The sequence below is a fragment of the Vulpes vulpes genome, chromosome 3 (genome assembly GCF_048418805.1).
Source record: "Vulpes vulpes isolate BD-2025 chromosome 3, VulVul3, whole genome shotgun sequence".
Taxonomy (NCBI): domain Eukaryota; kingdom Metazoa; phylum Chordata; class Mammalia; order Carnivora; family Canidae; genus Vulpes; species Vulpes vulpes.
This window is the reverse complement of record NC_132782.1, coordinates 101,329,747-101,344,017: the sequence shown is the minus strand read 5'-3', so window position 1 is coordinate 101,344,017 and position 14,271 is coordinate 101,329,747. Positions and strand designations below refer to the sequence as shown.

Sequence of the window (14,271 nt, the reverse complement as noted above, 5' to 3'; positions counted from 1 at the left end):
TCCAATTATGTAAGCCAATAAATTTTCTCTTATCTTAAGCCACCTGGGTTAGATTTTCTGTTGCTTGTCACTAAAAGAATCCAATATGTTTCATGGGCCCTGTCTTATCTAGCACTTAAATTTAATGAAACTGAATGGTCTCCACACCATTCAGATTTCCCAGAAACTAGAAAGAGTTTCATGTTACAGATGGAAAATGTGTAGTATGTGCACACATCCCCCCATCTCTGCCCATGACAGTGATCAATAATCACTAATCCTTTGATTCTTTTTTAAAGATTTTATTTATTTATTCATGAGAGACAGAGAGAGAGGCAGAGACATAGGCAGAGGGAGAAGCAGGTTCCCTGCAGGGAGACCGATGTGGGACTTGATCCCAAGATCCCGGGATCATGACCTGAGCCAAAGGCAGATGCTCAATCACTGAGCCACCCAGTTGCTCCAAAAATCACTAATCCTTTAAATACAGCCTCAGCAGGGTTCCTGGGTGGCTCAATTGGTTAAGTAGCTGATTCTTTATTTTGGCCTAGATCATGATCTCAGGGCTGTAAGATCAAGCCCTGCATCAGGCTCTGCATTCAGCACAGAGTCTCCTCGATATTCTCCCTCTCCCCCTCCCTTTAGTCCTTCCCCCACTTACACATACACTCTTAAATAAATAAATAAATAAATAAATAAATAAATAAATAAATAAATAAAATCTTAAATACACCTTCAGAGACCTTCCCAACATGGAAGGTCTTGTTCTCATTACAGGCTAACATCACTGTTACTCCTTCCCTCTAGTAGGTAAACTCCAAAATGCCACCGAATCATCCCCATCCCTTGATTTTCATGTCCTTATATAATCTCCTTTCTTGGTGTGAACAAGACCTGTGACTTACTTCTAGTCCACAGAATATGGCAACAGTGATGGTATGTCCCTTCCATCATTACTTACACAAGACTGACTTCCATCTTGCTAGTTGACTCTACTGCCTTCTTGGTTTCTGTGCTTTGAAAAAGAAAGTTGCCATACTGGAGATGCCCACAAGGCAAGAAACTGAGGTTGGCATCTAGCCAACAGCCAGCACAGGATTGAAGCCCTCAGTCCAATGACCCTCGAGGAACTGAATCCTGCCAACAACCACAAGAGCTAGAAAGTGGATCTTCCCCATTAGCACCCTGAGATGAAACCCCAGCCTGGCTGACACCTTAATGGCGGCATGTGAGAGAGTCTGAAGCACAGGAAGCAGCTAAGCTGCATCTGGGTTCCTGATCATGGCAACTGTGTGATGGTAAGTGTGTGTTGTTTTAAGCTGCTAAATTTGGGTGTAATTACCATGCAGCAAAAGATAATTAATATATTTCCCCATTATGAACAATTTCAAAAGATGCACGTAACTACGTACCTCACAGGAAGAATGCTCGGCGGTATTTTAACTGTACACTTACCTGATAACAATTAAGCCTCATTCCGCTAACCTGTCTGTGGCCTCTAATGTTTGCCCTAATTAACTACGAACTGATTTCCTCAAACTAAAGCAAATCATCTCTCAACACTTTCTCTCTTCTTTCTGCTTATTTTTTTTTATATCCTAATAAACCAAGCTAATCTCTGGGAGCTAAATGGATAATTCTTATGCTATAGATTAAAATTACCTGAGTCACATAGATAAAATTTGCCCTTTTAGTTGGAGTTTCTGGCAAGTTGTACCAGGGATACCATGGTAACTGACACGATTTTACTAAATGTCTCCCTTAATCTTATTCATTAATGTTGAAAAATTGCCACCTCTACTTTCTCTCTTTTAAAAAAAAAGAAAATTTAGGAGCACCTGGGTGGATCAGTTGGCTAAGCATATAACCCTTGATTTCTATTCAGGTCATGATCTCAGGGTCATGAGATCAAGCCTCATAGTGGGCTCCATGCTGAATGTGGCATTTGTTCAAGATTCCCTTTCTCTGTCTGTCCTTCCCCTACCCCCATTTGTGCACACATGCACTCTCTCACACTCATTCTCTCTCTCTCTAGAATAAATAAATAGGGACGCCTGGGTGGGTCAGTGGTTGAGTGCCTGCCTTCGTCTCAGGACGTGATCCCAGAGTCCTGGGATCAAGTCCCTCTCTGTGTCTCTCATGAATAAATAAATAAAATCTTTAAAATAAAATAAAATAAAATAAAGTAAAATAAAATGGGATGACTGGGTGGCTCAGTTGGTTAGGTGTCTACCTTCAGCTCAGGTTATGATCCCAGAGTCCTGGGACAGAGTCTTCCGTCAGGCTCCCTGCTTAGCAAGGAGTCTGTTTCTCCCTCTCCCCCTGCTCATGCTCTCTATCTCTCTCTCTCTCTCACTTGCTCTCTCAAATAAAATCTTTTTTAAAATAAAATAAAATCTTCTTTTTAAAAAAAATGTAGAAATAAAAGGAAACAGGAATGGCTGGGTTGGAAGTATAAAATTGGTTTTTGCCTAATTCTCCTTATTACTTCACACACTTTTCCCACTTCATGTTTATCATTTGACGATCAGCTTCTGTTTCATAGAAAGAAGCATATATTGCCTTGGTATTCACTTCTAACACTCCAGCTGGGGATGCCACAGACCAAGGATCTGCAAACCATGGCCTGTGGGTCAAATCTGGCCTATCACCTTTTTAGAAAGTTTTACTGAAAAACAGCCACATCCATTCATTTGCATACCATCCACAGCTGCTTTTGCACTATAATAGCAGAGTTCAATTGTGACAGAGACATATGGCCCAAAAAGCCTAAAATATTTACTATCATGCTTTTCACACACACACACACACAAAAAAAAGGTTTTTGAATCCTATCATAGGATAGAGAATGGCTATATTTCTTCAGGGCTGTGGGACACCCCAAAAAAACATGAACAGGAAGCAGGAGACATGTGTTCTAGTTCTAGTCCCATAGCTATGTGACCACGCATTGGTCAGTTCCGTTCTCTGAGCTTCAGTTTATCCATCATAATTGTAGTAAATGGATTGGATTAGATTGCTTCCAGTTTTGAATAACACATCAACTCAAACAACTTTGGGTATAACATACATGTGAGCAGTCCTACTATTTTAAGGTAAAATGTAATGGTTTTGTTTTTCTTCCCTTTGTTTATTGCACTAGACAGCAAATTAAACCTTAAGTCTAAGCTCGCCCTGTCTTGGAGGAAAAGAACTAATTTCCATTTGGTTATTGCTTTAAGCCATTAATAGTTAGTACAAAAGAACCAGGGGAGAGGAGGCTTGTGTAGAGTAATTTTAATCACCACTCTTGTCATGACGAGCATCATCATCATCATATACCTTGCACCTATGATGTGCCAGGTACTGTCCTAAGTGTTTTAAATGCTTTAATTTTTAAATTTTTGCAAAAACACCACAAATTAGCTATTGTCATTAACCACATTTTACAGGTAGGGAAACTGAGGTACAGATACTAACACCTTGCCCAAAGTCACAAAGCCAGTAAGTAGCAGAGCCAGGATGCAAGCCCCAAGCAGCCTAGCTCCAGAGCCCTTTCTATTAACTGCCATGCAATAAAAGAAAGAACATTCCTGTCCTTGAGAGAGTGGCTTGAGTAAAAGCAATGGGAAGAGAAGAGATTCTCCACCTGTCTCACTCCCATTTAGACTAGAAGATACTGCCTAGGGCCATGCAGAGGAGAGATGATAAGAGATCAGAGAGTTAGGTAGTATGGCCAGGCCCCCAAGCCACCTCTTGATATTCTTGTGTTTCCTGACTGTTATCTCTCATCTGTAAGAGGCAGTTTCCAAACACCCCCAAGCCTTTGGACAGCCTGCCCCCTCCTCCTCCGTTCCTGCACTTCTTCACCTGGCCAAATCCTCACAGTCACCATGTTGCTGGGCATCACCTCCTCCTGCGGCTCTCCCAACCCTCACCTAGACATCATCTTATAGCTTCTTGCAAGCCCTGCGTTCTTCGGCAAGTTATAGCTCCTCTCTGACCCATGCTTTTCACCAATAAGATGGTAATAATAATGGGCACGTGTAGGAGACAAAAAACAACAATTAGCTCTGTGTCTCATTTTTTACTTTGCTCCCAAATTAGTTGAGCTCTCCCCTACAGAGTAGGAAGTGTGTCTAATTCATTCCCCTAGTCACAGGCCCTATCATAGGACTTGACACTTAATACATGTTTGATGAACTTGGAAGAAAGGGAAGGAGAGATGTAATCCTTCACTCAAACATCTCCCAGTGTGAGGGGAGAAACAGATGTGTACACGAAGAACTCAAGCCATCTATATATATGAAAATCGTTATAAAAGAAACATTAAATAGAATCCCACAGAATCAAAGAAGAAAGAGCCATTGATGGCTGTTGGTGATACTGGGAAATACTTCAGAAGGAAGTTGATGGCTGGTAGGGAAGCAGGAACCTGCCAGGCATGGCAGACAGATCAGGGCATTCCAGGCAAAGAGAGGAGCACTACTGATGTGCTACTTGATGATCAAGCACACTTGATGATTCCCAAGCACAAGGATTAAGATCTTACAGAGAGTGATGGTTTGGGGGAAAAAAGAAAAAAAAAAAGTAGAAACAGTAAAAGTGTTTAAGGAACATATGTCCTTAACGTGGAAATGAGATCAAGGGATACCGATAATGTATGGAAAAGTATGGCTATTTTATCTTTAGTAAATAACATAGAAAAGCTGAGAACACTGAAAAGATTATCGGTGATTTTTATAAGTCTTAAATTAGCAGCAATCAGTACTATACAACTCATTTTCCATTTGCTGCCTCAAGACCGCAGGAAATTTTTCCAGGATCTCCTTCCCCTGCATCTGCAATCAGATGCTTACAAATTCGTTTTGCTTTGTTGCAAATAACATGTATGCTAAGAGGCACTTTTCCTCTATAACTGTACATCCATCCAAATGGGTCTTTTCTGATTTTACGATTTGAATTTGTTGATGTAGACCGTTCCCCCACCCTGGGGGGGCAGGAGAGGAGTCTCCCTCTTATGTCCCAGAGACACAGAGTTTGTAAAGCCCTATTCATTTGATGTCCTAAATAGTTGTTGACATTTATCAAGTGCTTACGATATGCCAGGCAAGGTGCTCCAGGCCTAAGAACCATTACATCATGTAGTCTTCACAGCCTCCCTGTGAATACAGAAGCAGTCCGAGAATACTTCTCTTGTGGTTTCTATCCTCAAATGACAGATGAAGAAAGAGAGGACCAGAAATATGAGTGTACCTGAGGGGATCTGCCTGGCAGGTGGTAGAGCCAGATTTGAACTCAGGTTTGTCTGACTCCAGGGAAAGAGCCTGCGACCATAAAGCTTTGCTGACAACTCTGCTTGGCCCAAGGGAGTAGCGCCATCTCCAACCCCTTCCCAGCACTCAGGATTCTAGAACCTTGCCTGTCCTGGCAAAACTGTCCTGGCTAGACAGTACCCTGGGGCTCCCAGTATCTGGAACACATGGTTCAGAACCTCCTCCTGGAGATGGGGATTTTGGTGCCAAAGCACTCGTAAGCACCAGCTGGCGCTCCTTCTCCAAAACTCACTGAAACTGCTCCTACTCTACCAACCTCATCACCTCCCTTGTGCCACTAACAACTTCTAGTTTCCTTGCCGATTAAACCCAAAGAAGGAGCTCATGTTTGTTGACCAAGATGCCTCCAGAAAAATGTTCGGCGCGTTTCTAGTTTTAGCACATAGGTGTTAATACACTCTGGCCAAATAGAGGCAGAGCTGGAACAGTCCCTAAGGGGCATTATGTATTTGATTCATGTAACAACAGACAGCATTTTTAATGCTGAGCGAGGTTTGCACCTTGCTCAGTGCTTTGTGGGCATTAGCTCATGGAATGCTCCAGGCTACCATAAGCTGTGGGTACTCTCACACCCCATTTTCCATGTGAAGAAACTGAGGCAGGGGTGCATAAGTAACTTGGCTACAGTCCTGCAGCGAGCAAGTGGCAAGGAGTGAAAGGTTGCAGAATGATAGGGAAATAAGGAGTGAATGGTGCTCGTCTCTCCTACAAAGTTGATGCTGAGTGGGACAGTCTCCCACTCAGTTCTGCAAAAACACAAATGAGCACTGGGGAGGCAGACGCTCTCCTTCATTGCTAGTGTGGGAGCACACAGGGCTGCCACCCTCAGGGAGGGACAACGCGGCAATACCTATGCAGAACCACAAATGCATGTACAATTTGAGCCAGCAATTCTACTTCTGGAAATTTATCCTAAATACATGTGAAATCATGCATGTACAAGACTATCCATTGCAGTGTGTTTAGCCTAAGTAATCGTTGGAGACAACCCAATATCCATCTAGAGTAGACTAGTTAAATAAAGTATGGGCAACCTCTAATAGGGTACTGTGTGGTTGGAAATTAAAATAAGGAAGCTCTCCGTGTGCTGATATGAAAGGATATCCAGGGTATATAAGTAAATAACCCAAGATGCAAAACTCTGTGAAATAAGAGTCAAAATTAGTATCCGTTGATATTTGCAAAGGAGCTCTGGACAGATACATAAATATGAAAACAGTGATTTCTCATTGGCGGGAGGGCAGTGTAGGAAGAATTTTCACTGTAATTTTCTTTTTTTTACTTTTTAGTTTTCTAACCATGCAAATATATAATCTATATTCCAAAAAATAAGTAAAAGAAAATGTATTCCCAAAAAGACATTGTCCTGAGTTTGGCCAATGAGGTATCTAGATCAAATATTAAAGGTAGATTTGGGGATGGCAAGAGTCCTGAGCCTTCCAAATACTGCTTTTGTTGGCATCTTGATCAGATATTTCGACATCGGACTGGAGTTTACATCTCTCTCCCAATTTTAACACCCATTCCTAAATGGAAAATTTAGAGATTGATCATCTAAAAAAATTAGCAAAGGGAATGTGGTTATATTCTTTTTTTATAATAAATTTATTTTTTATTGGTGTTCAACTTGCCCACATACAGAATAACACCCAGTGCTCATCACATCAAGTGCCCCCCCCAGTGCCCATCACCCATTCACCCCCACCCCCCGCTCTCCTCCCCTTCCACCACCCCTAGTTCATTTCTCAGAGTTAGGAGTCTTTATGTTCTGTCTCCCTTTCTGATATTTCCCACACATCTCTTCTCCCTTCCCTTATATTCTTATTTTGTACAGCAGATGCCTTTAATAACTAGCTTTCTATTCCCCTTCCAAATGCTGGTGTTACTGATATGTAAAGGATTACATTAATAGCAGCTACATGTTAATAATTGATGATCTGTTTGCTTAACGTTCAGTTATTACTTGATGTAAGAAGTCTCTAGTGCAAAATATTCTTGGCTAATAGCTCAAATAAAATTGATCAAGTGAGGTTGGGTGGTTGTTGACTTTTTTTTTTTTCCCAAATACCACAGCATTTGCCTAGTTCTTATCTGTAGATAAGAATATGAAGAAAAAAAAAAAAGAAGAATATGTATCTGTGGCAATGCTTTTGGTCCACAAAATCAAAAGTCACCAGTATTAAGAAAATAATACTTGCATCCTTAAATAAAATGGAAAGGCCCACCACTCTGACCCATAAACACCTCAGCACTTAGTATTGTTCACAGAACAGTCACATCAGAAGTGAGAAGATACCTCCTAGACAAGGAATATGGAGAGAAGTTCTCACAAGCACCAAAAGATGGTGGTTTCTGGGACATGTGGGTGGCTCAGAGGTTGAGCCTTTGGCTCAGGTCTTGAACCCGGGGTCCTGGGATCAAGTCCCACATCAGGCTCCCCATGGGGAGCCTGTTTCTCCCTCTGCCTATGTCTCTGCCTCTCTCTCTCTCTCTCTCTCTGTGTGTGTGTGTGTGTGTGTCTTTCATGAATAAATAAATAAAATCTTTAAAAAAAAAAAAAAAAGGAGATGGTTTCTGCACTCCAAAATGCCATTCCTCAAACTCTTCTTCACCCACACACATCTGCAGGACCACCTTCAGACCTGAGGTCCTTGGTCCCTCTGTCACTTGGGCTCTGCACCAGCACCATCAAAGCCTGACCATCACCCAAAACATCAACTCTCATCAGTAACACCACTCAGGCACCAGAGAGTCACTTCTCCCAGATTTTGACCTCTGTCCCCAAACCAGAAGGCAACTATGTCTGACAGGCTTGAAGGCTTGTGTGTAGTACTGAGGCCAGAGACTGAGATGGGCACAGCTGTGGAGTGTCAAAATGATCTGAGTGGCAGGAGCACTTAGGAAGAGAAAGGACAAGTTCAGTGACTTATTAAAGACTCAGATGGAGTAAATGCAATAGATTTTTGCACAGCATCATACCATCTCCCCATAGTACTAACTGCCTATTTTTGCTTCTCTCTGTGTTCCAATTTGCAGCTCTGGACCTTTGCAGGAATCAGGACGGCATCTGCAATGCCTGAGGAGAATGCAATATTAAACAATTTATATTACTCTTAATTTCATACGTGCAGAAGTCTGGGCACAACATAGGACCCATGACACTGATTCTTGACATTGACAACTGAATAGGGCACAGAAAATTAGAATTATGAATAGTTTTTAAATAAAAATTCATAGTAAAATCTAATTAAAATTTCAAAAATTATATTTCAACTTTGTCTAAATTTTTAAAATATTTGAATATTTAAAGCATTCACATTTACTCATAATTTGTATTTTACCCTTCATTTTTGATAAATGATATTGAGTACCTTAGGAAGAAGTAGCTTTTCTTGAAAACGTGAAAAATAACTTTAATTTTTTAATTTTTATCCTGACTATAATGTACTTTCTTGGTGAAACTATATCCAAATGTTGAATATTTTGAGTCTGATATTTTATTTTAATCACTAAACCATTACCGTCAACAGATATAAATCAGTAAGTATCATGATTATAAAAACAAGTGATTTTGCTAAAATGAAGGCAAGAAAAAGAAAATTTATGGAATCTATATTTTAGGAATTATATGTATCTTTTTATACTCATCCAAACATTGCCAGCCAGCCCACCAACAGAATGTTTAGAAAGTGTCCAATAATTTGATTGAGTATATTTTCCCATCTTTTGACAGTTTGATATTTTGCCAACTTTTGCTCTTGTAAAAACCTTAGCTTTATTTGAATTTTTAAATTTTGTCATTACAAAGGTTTTTTTTACCAAGCTAGGAGAATGGAACATATATTGATTTATATTTAAATATGTAGACATACAGTATGTACACCCTCTACTTGTACTCTTAACCTAGACCCGGCAAATAGTCGGTGAGGACGCACGTATCTGGATCTGCAGCACGCTGGGAGAGAATGGCAGTTGCATCCCTGACCACATTTGCCAAAAGTGCTCCTTTTAGGTAATATGTTATTGGAATGCTCATTGAGACTATGATAAGAAGAGGTGCCTGGAGGGCCCAGTGTCCAACTCTTGGTTACGGCTCAGGTCATGATCTCAGGGTCCTGGGATTGAGCCCCATGTCAAGCTCCCCACTTAGAAGGGAGTCTGCTTGTCTCCCTTTCTCTCCACCCTGCTGCTCATGTGCATACTGTCCCTCCCTAAAATAAAGAAATAAAGCTTTTTTAAAAAATGAAATGTCCATCAACAGATGAATGGATGAATAAAATGTGGTATGCCCATACAGTGGAATATCATTTGGCAATAAAAAGGAGTGAAGTATTGATGCATGCTCCAACGTGGATGAATCTTTTTTTTAATATATTTTTTTAATTTAAATTCAATTTCCCAACATACAGTATAACACCCAGCGCTCATCCCATCAAGTGGGTGAGCAATATGGGTGAATCTTGAAAATATTACTCTAAGTGAAAGAAACCAGTCACAAAAGACCATATATTGTACAATTTCAATTGCATATAGTTGAATCTATAGAGATAGAATCTACAGAGACAGAAATTAGATTAGTGGTTACCTACAGCTGGGAGATTGGTGAGAAATGGGGAGTAACTGCTAATAGATATGGGGTTTCTTTCAGAGGATGAAAGTGTTCTACTATGTGTGTGTGTGTGTCTTTCATGAATAAATAAATAAAATCTTTAAAAAAAAATCACTACTGATTGTAGTGATGGTTGCACAACTCTGTGAATATACTAAAACCACTGGGTTGTACACTGTCTGTGGGTAAGCTGCATGAAATCTGAATTACATCACAACATGGTAAAACAACACCAAAAAAAAGAAACATCAGGATGAGAAACAGGGCCAATCCCATGGCTTTGGCTTTGTCATAGCCTGCCTGGTGCCCTCCGAATTTATCCTTGGCCTGCCCCAGGCCTGGCTCCCTGCCTTGATGTCTGCACCCCACCACCCTGGAAGAGGTAAAATCTCCCTCCCCCTCACCACTATTTAACAGAGGACTAACCTGAACTGGCGGTGGGGGGGCGGGGGTGGCATTAAGCCTCACCCCGCACATCTTCTCCTGCAGATTAGAAAGCACTAGCGAGAATGAAATATTGTTCTCTAAACTAATGTGTAATCCTCACAGACAACACCTTATTACCGTTTGAGGAGCTGTGCCTTTAGGGTGAGCCCACTTTATCAATTTAGGGCCCTGCCTGGATGTCCTGCTATTAGTTCTCCTATTTGTGTTGCTCTGGGTCCCCATGCCAGCACCGTCTGCCTTGCCCCCCCCACCCCCAAAGCAGTTCCCCTGGAATTTCCAAAAATCCCCCTGCATGGATGGCCTGGGGGCGGGGAGGGGCTGGCCTTCCCTGGCAGCTCCAGGACTGTGTGTATTAACGGGCCACGTGCCTGGATCTGCTGAAAGGGGCGGCTTAGGCCCATAAGCTCCTCACATACGGATGAATAATCACAGATAAAAACTACTTTCAAATATGATTAGGCTCTAACGGAGACAGAGAGAGGCAAGAGGGAGCACAGCTCTCACGAGCAAGGAGCTAGGCTTCCAATGCCTAGAATAGGCGATTAAGGCCTCTGCCGGAACCCCTGGGACTCTGCGAGGGAAAATATTACAGGGAATCGCAGCCTCCTCTGCTGCTCCTCTTTTTCCTCAAGCCACTACCCCCCACCACCACCCCCACCTTCCCGAAGCTTTGTGCTACTTCTTTCTGCAGGTTGTTGTTTCCCTCTGGGAACAAGGCTGCTCTCCCCGCTGTGACATCTCAGCTCCTTAATCCGAGCTGCCTGTCACTGACACGCACGTGTAAATCCAGTAGGGTGTTTGTTTGCTCTGTTTCCTTCTAGCTGATACTAGCGTGTGTTTCTTTACTGATGTATGCTTGTGCTGCCTGTGTCCCCACCATATACGAGCCCAACAATAATAGCTAAAACCCCAGTGACACTTACACAGCAGCCTTCACATATATTAGCTCAGCGAACCTTCATGATAATCATATGAGTTAGGAGCTGTTGTAATCCCTTTTTATGGATGGGGAAATTAAGCCCTCCAGCCTCCAACCTAGTCAACTGTCTGCTCCAAAAGGCTGAAAATATTTACTATCTTGTTCTTTCTAGAAAAGATTTGCCAATCTTTTTTTTTCCCCCAAACTCAGATACTGTTTTATTTGAATTCTGATTTTGAGTATTACAGTTCCAGTGAGGGGCAGGTAAGGAGGGTGGTCGTAGGATACTTCCAGTGACACAATCATTTGTCAACAGCAAATCCCAGTGCCCTGGCCCTTCAGTGCACCTGGAAGTGAGGTGGTAAGGAACATGGGATTTGGCCTAACTCCAAATCTTTTGGGAGGTATCCAAACCTGGCTGCCCCATCCCTGGGAGCCAGAAGTTAGGATGGAGCATTCCCCCAACAGCTGCCTTGGGCTCAGCTCTGGATTCCCAAGGAAGGTGCCTGCACCCAAGCCCAGTCTGGTAGGGGACATCAAGCAGATGAAAAGGCAGTTATGACTCGTAAGTATTGCTAAGCAAGTCTGGGGTGTAGGGGCAACAGGATGGGTGACAGTAGTAGGAAAGGCTTCCTAAAATTGGCACCTGAATTGGGTAAAGAAACAAGCGGACAACTATTAAAGGCCAGAATTCTGAATGCTGTGTAAGATGTGTTCTGAGGCCGAATAAAAGCCCTCACAAGTAGGGAATCTGGCTGGCTCAGTCGGTAGAGCATATAACTCTATCTCAGGGTCATGAATTCAAGCCCCACATTGGGCGTGGAGCCTACTTATTTAAAGAAGGAAACAAAAAACACACTCAGCTGCAGATAAGATTCCAAAGGCTGTGTGCGCTGCTCACAAGGGTTAGTCACTGTTAGTCATTGTTAGGAACTAAGCCAGCTACGTCCCATAGGAGGGGTTCCTGGGACCCTGTCAGTTTCCACCCTGCCCTGACAGTATGGGACTGAAGAGGAGGATAGCAAGTGAAAGTCCAGGCTTAGCTGTTAGACCAACCTGACTTCAAACCTCACATTGACCTATCAAGCCTCAGTCTCCTTACCTGTAAAATAAAGCCACAGACCTTAACAAGGTTTTATGTGAAATGACCTATGTAAAAATACCCAATTCTTTTGAAGAGCAGTAAGAACCAGATTAGAGGGGGAAACATTAGAAATGAGAGAGATTTGGTATTGTAATAGTTGAAGATATAGTGTTGGGGAGATAGACCTTGCCCAAGCACTCCAGGGTTAGCAGCAGACTTCTGTAGAAGGGTGAATGCTGTGCAGGAAACCAAGGCAGAACAATGGAACCAAAACGGGACAAGAGGAGGGAGGCCACACCTAAGAGGGTGTGGGAATGCAGCACTTAAAGGGTTAGATGGGCTCTCTGCCCTGAGTTAATTTTCACAGGGGCAGTCCTGGGTCTTGGCCATGAGGGGAACACATAACCATCAGAAAAATAAAATAGCCTTGTTTTATTATATACAGACTGTATGTAAACCACCCGCTGAAAACAGTAGGTTCTGGCTTTTTTCAGGGCCCTCAGAAGCCTCTTGGAGACAGTTCCTTCCCCAGAGAAGGGAATGTGAGTGTGTCTATTTGCATGTGTGTATAACCTTTTGATTCCATGGGATTTGACCAGCCTCATCTAGCCACATGCCCCTTCTTGCCTTAAACCCTGGCTTCCAGCTTCTCTGGTCCAGGAGGAGACCTCAGCCCCAGGGTAGGTATCAGCCAATCACTCAACCTCCATCTTATTCTTCTGCAAAGATTCAGTGAAGGTTTGCCACTCTGCTGGGTAAAAATGCCTATAGAAGTTGATCTTATTCTGAATTTGTTTTGGGGTATCTTGATAGTAATTCTTCTCGTCCCGGGCCATAGCCTTGTCCTCCCCGTTATTCTCCACCATGTAGCGCACATAGTCAATAAGGTCTCGAGACAGTGTGTTTCCTTCCTTTTCTGAGAGTCTGGCTTCTGCCTCTAGGTCATTGAGCACATAGGGCTTCCGCACAAGCTCCTTAGGCCTCTCCTCTATGTCCACCTCCATGGCCTTCACCTTTCTCTTTTGGAGGGGCACCACCTTGTTGGGGTCCATAGCCAACCCCATCTTGGCCAGGTTCTGCCGCACGGATTTAGCATGGTCCCAGGCACGTTGGATGTGGGAACACTCAATCCGTGGCACTGCTTTCCGTCAAGCATTCCTGTTCAGACGCTTCCGGTTAACATTGTAACCGAATTTTTGTCTCCTGGTCTTCCCCTTGGCCTTGGGCATTGCAATGACCACCGAACCGGCAACTGCGACCAGGCGTCTCTCCCTCGCAGCACCAGATTTGCCAATCTTTAGTCTAGAAACCTCCCAGGACCAAACAGAACCAGGGTCCTTCAAGAAATCATTAACATAGGGTCCCCCTGGGACCATTGAACCACTAGTGACCATTTATTCATTCGTTCAACAAATATTTATTGAGCACCTACTGTATGCCAGGCTCTGTGCTTGGTGTTTTGAGTTTACAAGGTTAAAGAAAGTTAGGCAGGTTCCCTGCCCCTTTGGAGCTTTGCTTGGTGGGAGCAGGCGGACAGAAATTAGTACGATAATCACATTAATAAAATGGAAAACTCTAAGTGTGATGAGCATTACCATGGAGACTTACTTCTATGGTGCTTTAAGAACATTCAACAGTGAGATTTTTAGCCAGACTGGTATAGGGTATGTAGTTCAGGAAGACATCCCTCAGGAACTAACCCTACTTCACCCCCAGAAGACTAAGAGGGGGTAACTGGATAAGGAAGAGAGTAGTATGTTTCAGGCATGATGAAGGGAGCATGGTACACTCCAGGCATTGAAATGCCCAATGTGGCTAAGGCTGCAACAGAGAAGAGGACATTGTCCAAGGTGATTTCTGAGCACACAGGACCTTACAGGCCACTTTAGACCAGGTGTTTAATGTCTAATGAAAGAAG

At 42.8% G+C, this 14,271-nt stretch overlaps 1 long non-coding RNA gene and 1 pseudogene across 1 annotated transcript in view; both read right to left on the bottom strand.

Annotated features, from left to right (window-relative positions):
• The window catches only part of LOC112923245 (uncharacterized), a 154,418-nt gene that overhangs the window by 114,140 nt on the left and 26,007 nt on the right, over positions 1 to 14,271 (bottom strand). The gene's annotated exons all lie outside the window — the stretch shown is intronic.
• Positions 12,815 to 13,588, bottom strand: LOC112923244 (nucleolar protein 16 pseudogene; annotated as a pseudogene).